Source organism: Microtus pennsylvanicus, chromosome X, assembly GCF_037038515.1.
Source record: "Microtus pennsylvanicus isolate mMicPen1 chromosome X, mMicPen1.hap1, whole genome shotgun sequence".
NCBI classification, from domain to species: Eukaryota; Metazoa; Chordata; class Mammalia; order Rodentia; family Cricetidae; genus Microtus; species Microtus pennsylvanicus.
In genome coordinates, this window is record NC_134601.1 from 56,571,534 (window position 1) to 56,591,511 (window position 19,978).

The window sequence follows — 19,978 nt, forward strand, 5'->3', positions numbered from 1 at the left end:
ACCTTTCGCATGCTCAACAGCCAAATGCAGGGCACGCTTAGAAGAGCATAAAAGCTATTCAGGGACAAAATTGTGTGGGCCTTTTCCAATGAAAACACAGCGATTGTTATGGAATGAGAAAACTAAAACAGCATAAGCAATCATAATGCTGTGTCTACCTCTTGAGCATGGTCTGAATGGTGAATGGTCTTTCTGGTAAGCCGAATAGTCTCCAGAACACATTCATGTCTATATCGCTTTCTTTTTCATTTTTTAGATTTATGTATCTATCTAATAAATATGGGCATTCTGTCTGAATGGATGTGTATGTAGCATGTGCATGGCCAATGCCTGCCGAGGGCAGAGGAGGGCACTGGATCCCGTGGAACTGGGATTAGCAAGGCTTTGAGCCGCCGCGTGAGTGCTGGAAATTGGACCTGGGTCCCCCTCAAGAGCAACAAGAGCTCTTAATCACTGAGGTCCATATGTCCATATCTCTCTCAGTCCTCAGAACAATTGTGAGAAGTGGGGAGATTTGAGGTCATTTTCCCCCCATTTTATAGATAAAGAAATCAAGAAAGATAAATCACACAGTAGTTGGCCTTTGAGGTCTTTTGCAGAGATACCATATAGTGTCCAGAAATCCAACTGTTCCGGAAAACAATTCCATTACACTTTAGACGTTGTGAGCTCATCGTTACTAATTTATACTGAGGTGTCAGACTGGATGTAATAATATATGCACTGTATGGAGATGTGTATGTAGAGCCCCATTGCAATCATATAGCATTCCTTTAAAGTAATAGGAACCTTACTGAGTATCTACTATTGGATGGTTGTATGATTTGGTATAATGGGTGATTTTTTTTCAGAAAAAGTTACAAATGTTTTAATGTTTTCTAAATTCACTTTCTTCAAAGGATATAGTAAAGATACACTCCAGTGGGCCACAGTTACCCCAACACTCAGAGGTTGCGGCTGGAGAACTGCCCTCAGTTACACAGCAAGACCCTGTCTTAAAGCAATGAATATTCTTTATGAGCAAAAAGGAAGAAGGCATTCAAGGTATTCCTCTGGCCTCTTCATGCATTCACACTGACACATACCCCTGTCCTATCTGTCTCTCTCTGTCTCTCTCTGTCTCTCTCTGTCTCTCTCTGTCTCTCTCTCTCTCTGTCTCTCTCTCTCTGTCTCTCTCTCTCTCTCTCTCTCTCTCTCTCTCTCTCTCTCTCTCTCTCTCTCTCTCTGTCTCTCTGACACACACACACAACCCAAAACATAAAAAAAAATAAAGGTAGTCTCTACACATAGTACTTTTAGATTTAAAGATGAACTTTTCTCTTCCAGGAATTCAGTAATAGGTCTAAGAAAATGTCAACGTGTGCTTCTTATGTGTTTCAAATGTTACAGAAAGCATTGGGGAGTGCTTTTTCCAAAGTACATGTAAACTCCTAAATGACAGCTCAAGCCATGGAAGGCAAACCAGTAAGCAGCACTTCTCTGCAACTTCTGCTTCACTTCCTCCTTCCAGGTTCCTGCCCTACCTGAGTTCCTGCCCTGACTGCCCACATGATGGACTGTGACGTGGAACTGTTAGTAAAATAAACCCCTTTCCTTCCAAAACTGCTTTTAGTTGTCATGTTTTCCACAGCCACAAATCAGAGCATTAACCCTGGGGCAGAGCTGACCAGAGCAAGGAGGACTTCCAGGGACCTTTTGGGAACAGTTGCATTGTTCCCTGATAGTTGCAGGAACTCGATCAGAGCAAGAAGAGGACAGGGGCTGGGCAGTGGTGGCACATGCCTTTAATCCTAGCTCTTAGGAAGTAGAAGCAAGAGAATGTCTGTGAGTTCGAGTCCAGCCTGGTCTACAAAGTGAGTTTTAGGACAGGCTCCAAAACTACATACAGAAACCCTGTCTCAAAAAACAAACAAAACAAAAAAAAGAAGACAGAGAAGGCAAATTTGTAGACCTTGGAACAGATCTTAGACATTATACGGTGTCTAGTTGGTAGGACAAAGTGTGTTTTTTTGTACAGAAGCCAAAGCTAGGTTTCATCTAGATACAGGAACATGAACCACTCAGAAGGCAGGATCACCTCACAAGCCAACAGACAAGGATAAAAGGCTAGCTTGACTCTCATTAGGTATAGAACCTTCATTAATGAAGACCAAAACTGATACCCCAGAGAAGCCCTAGAGATAAGGACCCCCACAGACTGCAAGGTTATACCATAGGAAAGCGGGGGGAAGGGGGGGGTAAGAGTTTACTGAAGCTCTACTCTGCACCAGGCAGTATGAGAATTTCTGTTGTCCGGTCACTCTAAAGACCAAGCACAGACACAACCCACATGGTTGGGGCCTACTGAGGCTGCTGTTAATCAACATGAATAGGGCAATGTCGCTGGTAAGCAATAGGGGCTAGGCTCGCACTGTACTGGGTCACAACATCTTGTTCCTCCAGCCGCTACTAGACTACAAGGACTTGGCTCACATGGTTATAGAAACGTAATAAGATAAAATACCCTAGCTCGCACTAAGCATCTAAGGATTAACTGTGGCAAATTGTCTTTCCCAAAGATATGGGCAACAGTACCTCCCATCTCGTGGGCTCTGCTAAAAATGCGGTTGTGGCACTTTTCCTTTCTTGGCAAAATCGGTTATAAAATCTGCTAGGCTTAAGGGACCCATGGTCATAGTTTATTTCAAATTTCATGACAACAGTAAGAGAGCATTAAGTCAAATGCACAGATCGTGTGAGCGAGGAGCCCCATGGGACGGCACAGGTGGCAACACCTGTAACCCCCATAACAGAGGGAGGGGTCTGTGTTATCTCTGAGTCTTGGTTTACTTGTGACTGAGTCTGAGTCAACACAGATATCTTCTGATACCAGAACAGAAAAAGAGGGCTAGCATCTGGGTGCTCTTTGGGGTACCTTTGATGGAGCCCTTGGCTGCCGCATAAACAGCCCAGCTAACCTTCCCGAGTCTGCCATGCAGGGAGTGACACTACCCACGAGGAGAGCCCCCGTGAGGACATGAGGTGAAGGCAATGCATGCCCAGCTTTGGCAAGTGTCCAATTCCAGCCTCAATCACCAGCTCACCCCTCCCTCCTACCACACCACCCCACACGCAGCCTGCTGGCAGCGAACGGGTCTGAGACCTTCATCTTTCAATTCAGCATAGCTGTGCCAGCAATCTATGAAGCCGTCTTGTTTTGGTGCTTTGGTTCTGTTATTTTGCTTGCAGTGTTCATATGTATGTCTCATGGTAGTTTTTCTTTGGTTTGTATATTACTCAGGCTTTGGGACTGTTTGCCCACTGTAAGATGCTTTAAGACAACACACACCTGGGTCTCAAGACACAGGGAAATCAGTCTGGAATGGACTGGGAACACCTCCGTGCCAGCTAACTTCCTTCCATAGTGCGAAAAGGTGCTCTGTGGGATGCTGGGGGCAGGGACATCAATGATCTTACCCAGGGCTACAATACTACAATGCCAACCTGCCAAGCCAGATGTGCTTACTGGGAAAAAAAATAGTGGCAAAGCTCTTTATGAAGGCAACCAGTTTCTCTCTTGACTATAAGGCTCACTCCAGAGGAGGGATTTCATGTCTGGTGTTGGAAGCCAGTCAAAAGCTCGCAAGGGAGATCACAGGCACTAAAGGAAGCTACTAATGTTATTTTGCTAAGTAGTCACACCTTCAAACCTCCTTCCAAATATTTATGTTTCTAGCCATGGACCTGTGGTGCTCTCGCCGTTGCTCAGGGAGGCTCTTTCTGCAGCGGGCAGCAGTTAGTACAGGGGCCCAGAACTGCTCAGACTGCTAAGAAGTGACTGAGCGCTCAGCCCTAAATGGGACAGTTGCATCAACCCCTCCCCTAAGGTGGAGGGATTATTGAGGAAGAGAGGGCTGGAACAACATAAGAGGCAGAGGACGGGGAATGCTATTTTGAAATACTGTCTTCTGGACACTTCAAGGTTGTACTTAAGAATGCCACAGCAGCCGGGGTTGCCTGAACAAGATCAAGCTAGCCAGAATCCCAGCATGGATCAGACAGGGCCTCCCAAAGCCTTACCCTTACTTGAGGAACAATTGGCAGCTGAGAGAAGGCCTCTTTTCTTTGGGGGCGTGGCCACTGGTAGGTTGTCCATGTTCCAGTGGATGAACCTACGCCCACATACCTGAGGGAAGCACCAACTAGACTCCGTGGGTTATTATGTTTAAAAAAAGAAGGGCGAGGACCAGGAGTGATGGTTCAGTGGTTAAGAGCACTGACTGCTCTCCCAGAGGACCTGGGTTCAATAATCAGCACCCACATGGCAGCTCCCAGGAGTCTGTGACTCCTGGCCTCCGCAGACACAAGGCACACACGTGATAGGCAGAAATATATTGAAGCAAAACTTAGACACATACAATACTAAAAATGAAAAACAATTAAAGAAAGGGTCATATGACATCGGGAAGGGGACATGTTGGGAGGTGGCTCTGGACGGAATGAGAGTGGGAAGCGGATATGATCAAACTTCATTCTGAACCTGGAGGAACTTCTTTAAGGACTGCATTGAAAAAGCCAAAGGCGTGGGGCTGGAGGTATGCCTCGGCGGTTAAAAGCATGTATTGCTCTTGCAGAGGATCCAGGTTTGGTTCCCGCACCCAGATGGTGGCTCACAAGCATCTGTAACTCCATTTCCAGGGATCTGAGGCCTCTTCTGAACTCAGTGGTCATCAGGCATGGATGTAGCATGTGTAAGTGTCTGCAAACCAAACACTTGAGCATATAAAATAAACAAATCTTGTAAAAGGCATGTGCTGTTGAAGCCGGATAATAGCTATATGAGAAGTAATTCAACTCCCTTTCCTCTGTCAGTTTTGTTTATGAGACAGGGGCTCACTATGTAGCCCAGGCAGGACTTAAAGTCCCAGAAATCCTTCTGCTGCAGCCTGCTGAGTGCCAGGATTGCAGACGGACATGCCCATGGCCGGTCACATCAGTTTATGCCCACAAACTTTTCTCAGCTACTGAGACCTACATCACCATCTGGGCCTTTCTGTACTCATCTTCCTCAGGTTGCATCTCATCTATCAAGAAACCCTGGCAGCTCTACCTTCAAAGCGAAAGAGCAGTTCTCACACCACCACTAATGCTAGGCTCCAGAGCTCTTATCTCTTCGGAGATGGCCCTATCTCCCACTGAAAATACCAGCCGCCCCAAGGGCCTCTGTGCTTGCAGCCCTAGCCCCCTTTGGAGTGGCCACAAAACAAGGACCAAATGCAAGTCATTTCAGAAACTGCCATGATTCTCCTCTCACTCGGCAAAACCCCAGATCCTTTGGATGAGTCTGTACCCTCACCTCCTGTGGCCACTGTGGCCTCCTGCCCCAGTAATCCCTTCTTGGCCAAATTGTGTCAGGCCTGCTGACTTCCTTGCTCTTTCATCAACCAGTGGAGCAATGCTCCAGCCTCAGGCCTTTACATTGATTGCCCCTTTGGTCTGGAATGCTGACACCCCCACCCTCACCCCCACCCCCATCCCACACCCATCGACAGCTGCAAGGTTCTCTGGCCACTCTCCTGTGCTCAAATGCGCTTTCCCTGAACACCTCATTTAGAATGGCAACCCGTTCCCTCCCCTGAGGCTTGCTATTTTTTTTTCCATTTAACCTGTTCTCTCCACTCCTCACAACACATACTACTTAAATGGTTTGCAAACTGATTTCCCTGCAGCATAGTGTAATCTCTGGGTTAGCAGGACCTTTCGTCTGCTTCATTAAAGTGGCTACAGCACCTGGGACAGTACTGGCACACGGCCAATGCCCCACGCACACGTGTCGGATGACATGGGGGACTGAAAATGCCTACCCAGTACGATTATTTCAGAAATGTTCAGAAAACGTGTGCTGAGAAGATGCAAAAACCTCTGGTGCCATTTGTAAACATTTCTTCTTGTCTATCACATTTTATTTAAAAAATCTGAAAACACAAGATGGTGGAAGTTAATGCATTTTTAAATTATAAATATCATTCAATATTTTACATATGTTCCCTTGTGTATTTTGATGTCTCAGGAAACTTATAAAGCCAGTGGATCAAACTGTAATAATTTTGAAGAACAATTCATTTCTCAATTGTTGACGGATCTGCGGGCAGGCCTGCTTTTCGTCCCACCCGGCTCCCCGCATGGCTAGCTTTATACCCGAAATAACAACGCATAAACTGTATTCATTTAAACACTGCTTGCTGGTCTACTATAATTCAAATGAGCATTATATCTTGAGTTCCTGGTGTTATTCTAGCTGTACATATTAACTTCAAGGCTGTCCCTTGCCAAGTGTGGCAGCTCGTGCGTGGAGGCTGAAGTAGGAAGATCCTAAGTTCTAGGCAAACTTGATATAAGAAGGGAGTAGTAGGCCAGCCTGGACTACACTGTAAGTCCCTGTCTCTGACAATCAGAACAATTGGCTGGCAAGGCCTGGCAGGAAAACTCCTCGGCTAAGAGTGTGTGCCTGCCAGGCTGACGACCCTAGTTCATTTTCTGGACCTCACATGTTGGAAGGAGAGAACTAACTCCTACAAGTTGCCGTCCTCTGCCCTCCACAGCATTCATTCAGCTTCAGAGAAATAAATAGACAGGAAAATTGGTAATAAAGCAACTAAGTTTCCCTTGACATTGGGGGAGTAGCATTAATCAAAATGCTTACTGCCGCCGGGCGATGGTGGCGCACGCCTTTAATCCCAGCACTTGGGAGGCATAGGCAGGCGAATCTCTGTGAGTTCGAGACCAGCCTGGTCTACAAGAGCTAGTTCCAGGACAGGTTCCAAAACCACAGAGAAACCCTGTCTCAAAAAAAAATGCTTACTGCCTTTGCTGGGTTTGGTTCCCAGCAGGGGAGGGTGGCGTGGAGATCTGATGTCTCTTCTAACTTTGGAGCTCTGTACACACTTGGAGTACATACATATACCAGTCACAAACATACATAAAGATAAAAAATTAAATTAATATCTTAAGAGAGGAGGTGAAGGAGTGCCCCTTGGCTACATAACTATAAGAATTGTTGCTAAGTTCTGGGACAACCCCTCCTTTTCCTTTTTCTTCCCTCTAGCCCAAGGGACTTCATTTAACAACACGTTCTTCTGGTTGGTGCCGGCCTCACTCCAGGTGTGGCCTTTCCTTTCGTTGTTAGGGTGCCATTTTCAAGTTTTCCCTCTCGAAGGACTTGTTTCTTTGGATTCGGATTCCTCGTGGCTATTGACTTCAGTTTCCTATTTCTCTTGAAATGACTGGACAGGCCTCGGAGTCGATGCTTTTTTCCCTTCTAGTCCTCTTTGCAGTACCTCTAAAAATAGCTTTCCAAGACTAACTGTCTCTAGCATGCAAACATAGGGCCTTAGGGCATCCCAAATGCAAAACATCTACGTGGACCTCTATCATCATGTGTATGACACAGTCATGCATATGTATGTATTTGTTCACTGTGAGAGACTTGGGAGGGCGTATTAATTAGTATTGTGAGTAATGAAAACATTCCACAATGTGTGTGTGTGTGTATAAGCATATATACAATTCATGTAGCTTACACATGTGTATATTCTTGTACATAGTCTGTGCTTCCCAAAACTATAATATTTTTACACTTTTACTACATATATCCATATTCATAAGCAATATATAGCAATGCCTACTCTTCATTGTCCGCCTTCTCAAACAAATGGTCCACCACTTCCCCCTGCTGCCACATGCCCTGGAGCATTCTGTCACCTGGCCTGTTGGAACTGTTAATCAGCCATCGCTCCTCAGTCCTCCTTGTCTGAGCTCATCGCTGTTCCTCCTCCTCTCCTTCTGGAATCTCTCTTCTGTTAAATGCCTCCTCTCTGGCCTGGCCCTCGGGACACATGAGACACTGGCGCTCAGGGGGAATGAGCTGATTTGTCATTCCATCTTTGCAAGGCGGTTTCCTGTGCCGACCCCCAGCATGACACACCTTGGCGTGCATCTCAGCGCTATTATTTCTTGACGCTTATCTTGTCTGAATTCCAGCTCAGCATCCTTCATGAAGCCAGCTTCTGCGCCTCTCTCTGTGTCACTGACATCAGCACCAGATATCCAACCTGAGTCAGCCCTGACTCCCTTCCTGACTTCACACCCACACTCTATCAATCATCTCCTATTGTTGATTCCTTTTTAAAAAATGTTTTGAATTTATGAACTATTTCGTATTATGAACATACCAAGGATGGAATAAACCTGTTACAGCAGCACTCAGTTTTCATAACAAGCATTTTCAGTTCATGTGCGGACCTCACCGTGCCTCCCTCAATTCCCTTCTCTTTGCCACTGTTTTGGAAGTAATTTCGAGCTTCTTTTTCTTTTCTCCTCTTTCTTCTTTTTCTCTTCCCCTCCCTCCCTCCTTCCCATACATCCTTCCTTTCTTCCTTCCTCCCTGCCTCCTTTTCCTTCCTTCCTTCCTTTCTTCCTTCCTTTCTTCCTTCCTTTCTTCGTCTCTCCTCTCTCCCTTTAGTTCCTTCCTTTCTTTATTTTGAAGAGACACCTCAGTCCCAGTTGGCCCCAAACTTGATTTTTCTCCTGTTTCAACCTTCTGAGTGCTGGCTTATGCCACATTGCCTGGCTCAGAAGAAACCACTATCTGATGTCTGTGCATATATTTTCCAAGCAAAATTTTATACTTTAACTGTATGTGCATTTATCCATATAGCACATGTAGTATTGCTTTGTGTGTGCATTTTTTAAAAATTTAAGGATTTATTTAATGCATGTGAGTGTTCTACTTGTATGTAAGAATGTGTACCACCTCTATGCCTGCTGTCCAGGGAAGTCAGAAGGCAGCATCAGATCCCCTGGAGCTGGAGTAAACCTATGGTTGGGAGCCATGGCGTGCGCGCTGGGAGTCAAACCTGGGTCCTCTGCAAGAGCAACAACTGCTCTTAATCATTTAACCATCTCTCCAGCCCCTCCCTGTGTATTTACGTTTTGCATAGCTTTTGGGGCATAGCATTCTATAACCTGTGCTTATAGTTTGTTTGGGCAGTGGAAAAAATGGCCTTGTGCATGCTGTGCAGGAGCTCTTCCTCTGAACTATGCCCATACCGTTCATAAGGAGTCTGAGTCTCTACTGCTTTGTAAAACGTGGTGTTCCTTATTCTGGGGAGAGAGAAAGAATATGCCTATTCTCACAGACGAGGCTCTAATGACAGAACAAAGAAACGATTCTATTCTAAGGTTAGCTTGGTGAATCAGTGAATTTATTGGGGTTACTTATTGGGGTTAAACTCATTACTCAAACATAACTGCCTAACCCGCAGGCAGCTCCAGCAGAGCCCAGATCCTCAGGTCCTGGAAGAGACTGTTTACTGCTTTTTATAACCTTGGGGAAGGGCCTTGGGAATCATATAGCTCTCTAAGCGTCTTATATCTCCTGTCTCCTAAGTTTCATAAGCATCCTGTCTTATGAGCCTCTAGTCCTCCCTCCCAGGGGGAAATGTTTCATTCCAGAGGAAATATCTTAAATAATTAATTAATACATTTACATCTAGCTTGTTCTATTGAACTTAATTTCATTCTAGTTACCTTTCTGTCGGTGTGATAAGAAACTTGAACAAAAGTAATTTACGGGAGGAAAGTTTATTTCAGCTTATAGGTCACAGTCCATCACTGAGAGAAGTCAGGCCAGAATCTCTGACAGGAATTTGAAGCAGAAACCATGGAGGAATGCTGTTTGCTCTCTCCTCCCAGCTCCTGTTTAGCTAGCTTCCTTATATAGCCTGGGGCCACCTTCCCAGGGAATGGTGGCTGCCCGTAGTGGGCTAGGCCCCTCCCACAGCAATTATCGAACAGGATTCATCCAGCCAAACGTGCCAACAGGCCTATCTGATCTATGCAATTTCCCTCCCAGTGACTCGAGGCTGTGTCAAATTGACAGTCAAAGATACCTAAGTCATTTAGACTATTCCACAAATACACTCTCTCTCTAGAACTCTAAATATTTGTGCACAATATCTGAGAGTCTCTCTGGGTTTGTATAATGTAGCCCTTTCTCACCTTTCTCATCTCTTGTCAAATTGTTCCTTGATATGGCAGTATACCGTGTAATTTTGAAAACTTTCCATTTCCAATTTCTCCCTATCCTCATTCTCCTGAGTGCTGTCTCCAGACTTCTAGAAGTCGTTTTAAAATATCCAAGTGTTTAGTTAACCTGGGGTGTATGTGCGCGCACGGCACATGCTTAGGTTCACTTATCAATCTCCTCTGAAAACCAATTGTTCTGGCACCAGATCATAGTCTACCATTTCATGTTTGTGTGTGTGTGTGTGTGTGTGTGTGTATGCGTGTGTGTTCACATGTGTGCATTCACATGTGTGTAGGTGCATGTGGAAACCAAGAGGACAATGTTGGCTGTCATTCCTCAAGTATTGCTCTATTCCCTTTGAGACAGTGTCTTTTCCTCTTGGTAAGTCTCCAAGTAGGCTAGGTCTGTTGACCATTGAGTTCTAGCAATTCCCTCAGGGCCAGGATTTCCAGAGTGTACCATATGGCTTTTCCCCACATGGGTTCTGAGACTCTGAAGTTGAGGTTTCCATGAGGTACATGCCTTTCTAACTAAGCCATCTCCCCAGTCCTAAAAAATCCATCCTGTCTTCTCTTCTCATTGAAGCCACCTCTGTCATATAGCAAGTTTCCACCTTGGGGTAGGTCTGTCCTGGCTTCTCTGATCTACCCCTAAGCCAATGCCACCGTGTCTTCATTGCTATACTTGTATAATAAAGAAAACATCCTCATGTTGTCTTGAAAATGGATTGGAATTGGCACCTTTTCTCTTACATATTTTTGGAAGATCAATTCACCAAATTTTACAAAAGCTTTGTAGAAATTTTAGTCTGATTATGGGAGTTTATATGCCAGTTGGAAGGGACGTGATCTTTTTATTATGCTACTCCTTCTATCACTGAACATCCTGTACTTGGATATTTGGTTTTTCTTTTTAGAAGTATCATATTATAATCATACATACCACAAAGGTTTTATAAATCTTTTAAAACTTATAATTTAATAATGTATGTCTTACTGTGAATATAATCTTTTTCAATTGTTTGGTAACTTACTATAGGTACATAGAGCCATACTGAATTTTTTAAATAGTAAGCAAGTGTGTGTGTGTGTGTGTGTGTGTGTGTGTGTGTGTGTGTGTGTAAGCTGGAGGACAAATTTTTAGAACTGATTCGCTTTTGCTACCTTCACTTATCTTGCTTGGTGGCAGGCACTTCTAAGCCATATCGCTGGTCTGTCTCCTGCATTTTTAACATTTACCACAAGCCAGCCAAAACTTGTTGAAGAATGGATGTCAGAATCAAGATGGAAGAAGTGAGGAAAACTCCCAGACATGGGGCTATAAAAATGGTCGGGGTGTGTAGAATTGAAATTGTCTAGGACTTAGACCCTAGGGGAACAATGGAGATTAATGGGAGTTAGCAGGGAGAAGTGGGGGAGGTATTATGGGAGAGATATGCTCAATACATACTTGTAACAAGATATCCTTATATAACACAAGATGTGCACAATGAATATATTTGATAAAACTAAGATTGGAATTTCTCCCTGTGAGAGCAGATAGACTTCTTTACTCCTGCCTATGGCATTCATACAGTCACATGTCTATTTAGAGTTACTGTACAACACAGTTTCTTGACCTGTGAGTTGTGAACCTTATGGGGTTGCACATCTGGATGGTGGTGTTGCAAAGGAAAACTGCCAAAGGTAAAAGGTTTCTAAAATGCAATGACTGAAGATTTTATTCAGGATCCAGACAATGAATCCAAGATGGTTTGGGCCGCACTCAGCCAGGTAACACCTCACACCCAGTGATTTCATTACAGCCCAGGTTCTGAACATAAGACCCATGCAGTTTGTGCTGTTACTGCTGTCAAGACACAAATCACCAGCGAGGACAGTTTGGAATGTCTTGGTTTGGATTTGGGAATATTGTATGCTGTGGACTAAAGCATATGACGTTTTACTGTGCACATAAGGTTTTCTGCTCTTAAAGAAACATCATAGTTTTATTATAGAAAACCAAGACCTTCAATATTTTCCTACCGCCATCCCTCATTATGTTGAAATCAAATCAGCATATCTTTATACTGCATTGTGTTAGAGTATTGCATTTTAAACATTGCTGTTTAAATTACTGACTTGAATCTCATCAAAGTATCATCATTAATTTTGGCTTGGTTTTTGGATAGAATCTTCAATAATTTTTGAATGTTCTAAATACATTTCTTTCATCTTACACTACATATTTAGGTGAAGCAGTGTCTTCAGCATTGGCGATTATAAAATCAAACTATCATTCAATTCTGAAAAATATTCCCACAGAATCAAATGTTCAGCCAAGATTTATTATTTATGTAAAAATAAACAATTACATTTATCTCAGTATGTAAATCCACTTTTATCTTTAATAAGTGGTCAAATTATATATATAGCACATATACACATATACATACCTATATATATACATATATTATATCCCAAAATTGTTTTTAAGATAAAATTATTTACAATTTATTATCAGTTACCATTTGGGCTTCCATAAACATTTTCTAAGGCACAAATTGATTGCAAGCACAAAAATTGAAAGAGTCCTGGCATAGAGTATCCAATGATAGAGAAAAGAAATTTCTAGCCCCTTTTACTAGACATATGAACCTCAGCAGCAGTTATGACTACTGTTCTCATCTATTCCCACAATTCCCTGCTGAAACAAGTGGCCTTAATGGTAGCTACTGATTGGTCAAAGATGGGCACTTAATTTATGCAATCAATTCATACACCAATGGACAGTAACAGGATCCGTCTCTGCCCAGCATGAGTGTTGACAATTAACTTGATCAATAGTTTCTCTTTCTGGAATCAAATACTTTTACTCCCAGAATGACGGAGACAACATAAAATGAGGCACAGCAGTCCCTTGTTGATAGGGAACCAAATTAAAAATTTATAGTTTGAGGCTGGAGAGATGACTCAGTGGTTAAGAACACTGACTGCTCTTCCAGAGGTCCTGAGTTCAATTCCCAGCAACCCCATGCTGGCTCACAACCATCTGTAATGAGATCTGGCGCCCTCTTCTGGCCTGCAGGCATACATGGAGGCAGAATGTTTGTATACACTATAAGTAAATAAACCTTAAAAAAAATATAGTTTGTTCAGATGAGAATGTGCCAAGATGAGTGGTCCTTAAACCTTTCGTCAGAAGAAAGGTTGTAAATTACCTTATGGTGAGCAAATAGTATATATTCTTTTCATTTTTTTTCCTTTGAGGCAGAGTTTGGTTACATATCCTGGACTGACTTGTAACTTTGTGGTCTAGCATAGCCTCAATGCTTCCTGCCTCAGTTTCCCCAATCTTGGGATTATAATTACATGCCATTACAGCTAGTGAGAAGACCATTTTTATACCTCCAAAAATATTTAAATAGGACTTAAAATTTGGCATATGGAGTGTAATGCTAGTTGTACGTCAACTTTACATAACTTAAAATCATTTGGAAAGAAGGAACCTTGGCTGAGAAAACGCCCCCACTTGATTGGTCCGTAGGCAAGCCTGTAGTGCATTTTCCTAATTAGTGGTTGAGCGGGGGAGTGTCTTGGGGTTTCTGTTGCTGGAAAGAGACACCATGGCTGTGGCAACTCTTAGAAAGGAAAACATTTAATGAGTGGCTTACAGTTTCAGGGGCTTTGTCCATTGTCATCATGGTGGGACACGGCAGCGCAGGCAGACATGGTGCTGGGGTTAGGAGTCCTACCTATTGACTGTTGAAGGCAGCAGAATGTGGATTGAGTGTGGCTTGTCCTCAAAGCCTTCCTCCACATTGACCTATTTCCTCCCTCAAGGCCACACCCCTCTCCAACAAAGGCACATCTCCTATTAGCACCACTTCCTGTGGGGGACTTTTTTTCCAAACCACAGCAGGGAGGGTTCAGCTCACTGTGGGTGTTGCCATCCCTGGGCTAGTGGTTCTAGGTTGTGTGAGAAAACCAGATGAGCAAGGCAGTAAGCAGCGCTCCTCCATGGCCTCTGCATCAGCTCTTGCCTCCAGGTTCCTGCCCTGTTTGAGTTCCTGTCCTGAAAGCCTTCGGGCATGAACAGCAATGTTTATGATGTTTCATTGAAGCCATAGTAATCCTCACCAAGGCAATCAGAATGTGTATACATTTTTTTAAACCATGTAATAAGTTCCTCTTTCCCTTAAAGACCAGATTATTTCACTTTGACAGTTTCTACGCAAATTTATTGCTCATTTAAGGGGGTGCTAGTGTCATAGAGTCGATCTGGCCTGCACTGGTTTTACTTGCATGCACAGTAAGTCAAACTGTGTCCTCTGGGTGTACTTTTAGGGAGAAGCTCCCATTTGCCATCTTATGCCTCTGCCCAACCAGGCACGGGGATGATTAAAATGATATGCATTATGGGAAGGGATGTGTGTGGTGACCAAAGTCTTACATAATCAAAATCTATTAACCAGACTAGAAAACCACCACACTACAGCCTTTAGCTTCCAAGTTCCTCCCTCTGAACTCCATAAAAGGGATCACAAGCAATAATCAGAGCACTGGGCTCCTCCAGTATCTCCACTCCTAGGCTGGCTTTACCAGCTTCTCTCTCACAGCACGTCTTACCCATTAGAATCTTTTCAATCTTCAGTTTGTTTTGCTGGGGTGGAACCTAGCAACTTTGCAATCTGTGTGCGTTTTTATTCCATTCTTTAGTAAGAGCCCAGGAGCCAGGAGGTGGTGGCACACGCCTTTAATCCCAGCACTCGGGAGGCAGAGGCAGGCGGATCTCTGTGAGTTCGAGGCCAGTCTGGTCTACAAGAGCTAGATCCAGGACAGGAACCCAAAGCTACGGAGAAACCCTGTCTCGAAAAATTAAAAAAAAAAAAAGAATAAGAGTCCAGGAACACTCGAATCAGACCCAGACTACCAACCAGGAAGGCCATTTGATACCAAAAAATACAACTTGATCGTCGTTTGGGTTTATCAGGTGTGATTCTCTGGTGTGTACAGAGAAGGTTTGTTGCTGTTAATTGTTTGTGTGTTTATGTGATCAGTCTCCAGCCCACGGTGGCTTTGAACATGACACTGTTCTGTTTCAGCTTTCTGTCTATGGAGATCACAGGCATGCCCTGCTACACACGTCCTGAAGAGAGAACATTTTACCTTCTTGACTTATAAACCCAAGGGTGTAGAGCAAGATTCCCGTTCTTATTGTCACATGTTGTTTTAAAGTCGCACACTGAAATGCTAAAAGAAGGAAATGAAAGAACTCTGGGCTGTCAAATAACGGAAGAGGAAAAGCAACTACACCAAGAAATATTTTGAGAAAAGAAATTCTTTGGTTGTTCAATGAATACTATCAGGATAATTGGTTAACGGTTTAGAAAAAAAAATTCCTTATCATCTTTATCCTTTTCATTAGGGAAAAAATCAAATATAAAAAGCTAGAAAAATATGGATGAATATCAGATGATCTCTAGACAGGGAAAACTGTTCTAAGGATAAGGCAGGGAGAAAAGCCTTGGGGAAAATCTCCGTGAAAAACAAACAAACAAACAAAAAACCTCAAACAAACAAAACAAAGCAAAGCAAAACAAAAACCACCAAAAAGGAAACTATGGGCTAGCAAGATGGCTCATGGGATAAGGGCACTTGCTGCAAAACCTGATGATCTGAGTTGAAATCCTCATACACACATGGAGAAAACCAACTCCTACAAGTCTTCTCTGCCTTCCATACATGTGTCCCTCCCCATATACACACAACACACACACACACAAAGATAGATAAATTATAATTGCTTCTAAATATTTGGGGTCTGGTTATGTCTAAAAATGATTTATTTATCTAAAATTCACATTTATCTAAGTATCCTTTCTATTTTTAGTGCTGAGAATCAAAGTCAGGACCTTGTTTGTGGTAAGTGTGTTAGGCAGATTTCTCTAGAAAAATATAACTGATTGTGTGTGTGTGTGTGTGTGTGTGTGTGTGTATTTGTTGAGTTTTCCCAAGAGAGACTGGGTAGTCCAAAAATGGTCACCTGCATACATGAAGAAGCCAAGAACCTGGTGGCTTCTCAGCCCATGAAGCTGGGCCCATTCTGATCCTGAAGGCTTAGAAGATTCCTGTAGCCTCACACTGATCTTCAGTCCAGGTTGGGAGTGCAAAGAAGCTTTATCCTTGGACTTCTTTCTCTCTGGACCATCCCTCGGAAAGTGCTGCTCCCTCTGAAGAAAGGCTTTCTCTTACTTTATTCCAGGAATCCAAGCATCCTGGATCATGTTTCTTTCCTTATTTTGGAGACAAGGACTCACTGTATAGCTCTGACTGGACTGGAAATCACTATATAGAGACCAGGCTGACCTGGAACTCACAGTGATCTGCCTCCACCTCCTGAGTGCTGGAATTAAAGGCTTGTGCCGTCACAGCTGACTTAGCACTCTGTATGGTATCATGGACATCCTCTGAAACTCTCAGGGTCCTTTAGAGTTAGTCTGCAAGCGCTGACTTTAGCTTAGCTTTCAGAACGCCCGCACAGTGAGGCAGACGGTTAAACCAGCTTCAACGTGGACTTCCAGTTGTGTTCATCCAGGTGTTCACAAGATGAAGCTGGCAGCAGTGCAGGAGGATCCTCTTTTGTAACGAGGTTTAAGATCGCCAGTGGTACAAGTCTACAGAATGTCATTTACATAGACTTTGACAGACACACCCCTACATTTTTGTTTTGACCCAAAGGCTCACTATGTAGCCTTGTAGCCCTGGCTAGCATGGAACTCACCAATACATCCACAAGACTGACCATAAACTTCTGACAATCCTCCTGTCACTGTCTCCCGAGTGCTGCTGGGATTATAGGTATTTGCCAGCTAGAACAGCTTTCTCAAGATGCTAGTTCTTTGGCTTGGTTGGCACATCCTTTCTGGTAGTTTAGCCCTCCCCATAAGTCTGGGAAAGACTCAGGATCTTTTAGTAAACTACTCTGCTCGGTGTTCCCCAGTCAGGCTTGTTATTCGTGCCTGAGAACCCTGACTGGGGACTGGAGAGTTGGCTCAGTGGTTAAGAGCACTGACTGCTCTTCCAGAGGACTAGAATTCAATTTCCTGCACCTATATGGTAGCTCTCAACTGTCTCTGACTTCAGGAGACCCGATACCCATGGCAAAATACCAGCGCACATAAAATTAAAAAAAAAACCGACTATGGATCGGACCCTTAAAACATGTAAGTCTTTTGGATTCCTGTTCTAAGACTCCATCATGGTAATGTGTACTTCATAACTGTGGTAATATTTTGTATGCAAGATGTTCACCTAAGTTTCAATTTAGAAAGCTGAGCAATTAGCAGCAATTTAAACCTCTGACATTAAAGGGAAGGTTGAATAAATTTGGGTACATTTACATACTGGGACACTGATGTATTCATCAATCAGAATCATTAGAGGATTCTTTATGGACATGGAATAAACGCTATAACGTTAAGTGATAAAACGGCAATAATTTGTGTCTTGTGAACCCTTACATAAATGAAATCAAAGGAAAATCTGACAAAATAGGTTGCTTTGGGCTGACAGATTATATTTTCTTGTTTTTCCTCCTAATATGTTTGTTAGTGAATAAGAATTACTCTTGTAGCCACCAAAACAAAAAAACAAACAAAAAAAAACACCCTCCTACCACCACCCAGAAAATAAACAGCCTTTGCTCTAGTCACATAGAGTGACCTATACCACAGCAGACTTTGCCATTGTGCAAACCCTTGGTGACTTCTCCAGACACAGCGATGACAGAAGCACAGCACGATTTGTTCCGATTTCTCCAACTAGGCTGGGGGACAGAATAGCTCTCCGCTCCTTTCTGTTTCATGAAAGAATTTCTTTGGCTTGCGATATGGGTCAGCAGTAAAGACACCTGCTGCAAAGTCTGAGGACCTAAATTCAATGCCCAGGACTCACGTGGTTGAAGGAAGGAACTGACTCCTGCAAGGTGTCCCCTGACTTCCACAGGCACGCCATGTACACTCAGCCCCACACAAGACAAACAAGCAAATATAGAAGGAAATGAGGTTTTAGAGGAGTACCCCAAGCCCCTTAGGGCAATGTTGCTCTTATTGACTGTAAACATTTGGTTTCCACTTGCCAAAGAACCTTTCAGTTCCTTTGTGGCATCCTTTTTGGGAAACCCTCTTATATGAGGTATATCCTTGAAGATATAAATTCACTAATCTAGTTGATATCAAAAGCACAGTTATTTTAAATAAAGTCTGCTTGTGAAATGAGACTAAATGAGGCCTGCAAAGGGCTTGTCAGGATGGGAGGGAGACAGTCATATGTAAGGGACATCTTTCAGGACTGTTGACTTTATGAGAAAGCAATTAATTTCAAGGAGTATTTTTTTTATTAAACTTGGAAACTGGGGTGTGGCTCTATGATAGAATGCTTGACTATAACACATGTCATGCTCCGGGCTTAATCCTCATCATCACAAATACAAACAAACAAAATTCCACCAAAACTTGGTTGTGCAATGGAAGAGAACACAAAAAAATTGCATAGTTTTTGTAAATAAAACATAAAACTTCAACCAAATTTTGTGTTTGCAGCAGAACTCATACATCTGTCTTCAGGAAGTTCTGTGGGAAGTCCTAGGCAGGCGTTCATTTTCTTCCTGGATAGGAGCAGTTTTCTTCATGGAAACATCTCTCTGTGACTACTTAGGGTCCCTGAGAGGCTCAACGAGAATGAGCGCCATTTTATTTACCAAGTTAAGATTCATTCAGTAGCCCAGCAGCAGTGGTGGCGCACACCTTTAATCCCAGAACTCAGGAGGCAGAGGCAGGTGAATGTCTGTGAGTTAGAGACCAGTCTGGTCTACAGAGCTAGTTCCAGGAAAGCCAGCACTATTCAGAGAAATCCTGACTTTGAAAAAAAGCCAAAAAAAAAAAAAAGATTAATTCAGTATAACTAAGGAAATGAACAGCCATGATTTCTTTATGCCCCTCAAAACTTGTGCAATGATTTTTCGCCCTTGCCTACTTGGTTGGTATCCTGGAGTTTTTGTGAAAGACAGACGGGTTTCTTTCTTTTTTTTTTTTAAAGAAAACAAACTATTTTTTTTCAACTTACATATCAATCCCATTTCCCTCTCCCCCCTTCTCCCATTCCCTCCACCTATTCCCCAAACCCCCATCCACTCCTCAGAGAAAGTAAGGTACATTGCTTTGGGGAAGGCCCGAGCCCCTCCCTACTATATCTAGGCCGAGCAAGGTATCCATCTAAAGAGAATAGGATCCCAAAAAGCCAGTAGAAGCAGTAGGGATAAATCCTGGTGTTACTGCCAGTGGCCCCTCAGTCTGCCCCAGCCATGCAACTGTCACACACATTCAGAGGATCTAGTTTGGTCCTATGCTTGTTCCTTCCCAGTCCAGCTGGAGTTGGTGAGTTTCCATTAGCTCAGGTAAACTGTCTCAGAGGGTGCCCCCATCATGGTTTTGATCTCTTTGCTCATATTCTCACTCCTCACACTTTTCAATTGAACTTTGGGAGCTCAGCCCAATGCTCCACTGTGGATCTCTGCCTCTGTTTCCATCAGTTGTTGGATGAAGGTTCTATGGTGAAAGTTAAGATCTAAGTACAGGGCAAAGCCAGTTCAGGCACCCTCCCCTCTATAGCTTAGAGTCTTAGCTGGGGTCATCATTGTGGATTCCTGGGCATTTCTCTAGTGCCAGGTTTCTTGCTAGCCCCACAATGGCTCCCTCAATCAAGATATTTCTTTCCTTGATCTCCATCTCTGTCCTTCCTCCATCTCCGCTATCCCATTCCCCCAAGTTCTCCTCCCCCTCCCCTTCTCTCCTCCTCTTCTTCCACCTTCCCTTCTCCCCCATCAACATGCTCTCAATTTTGTCAGGAGATCTTGGACAGACATGTTTGTATT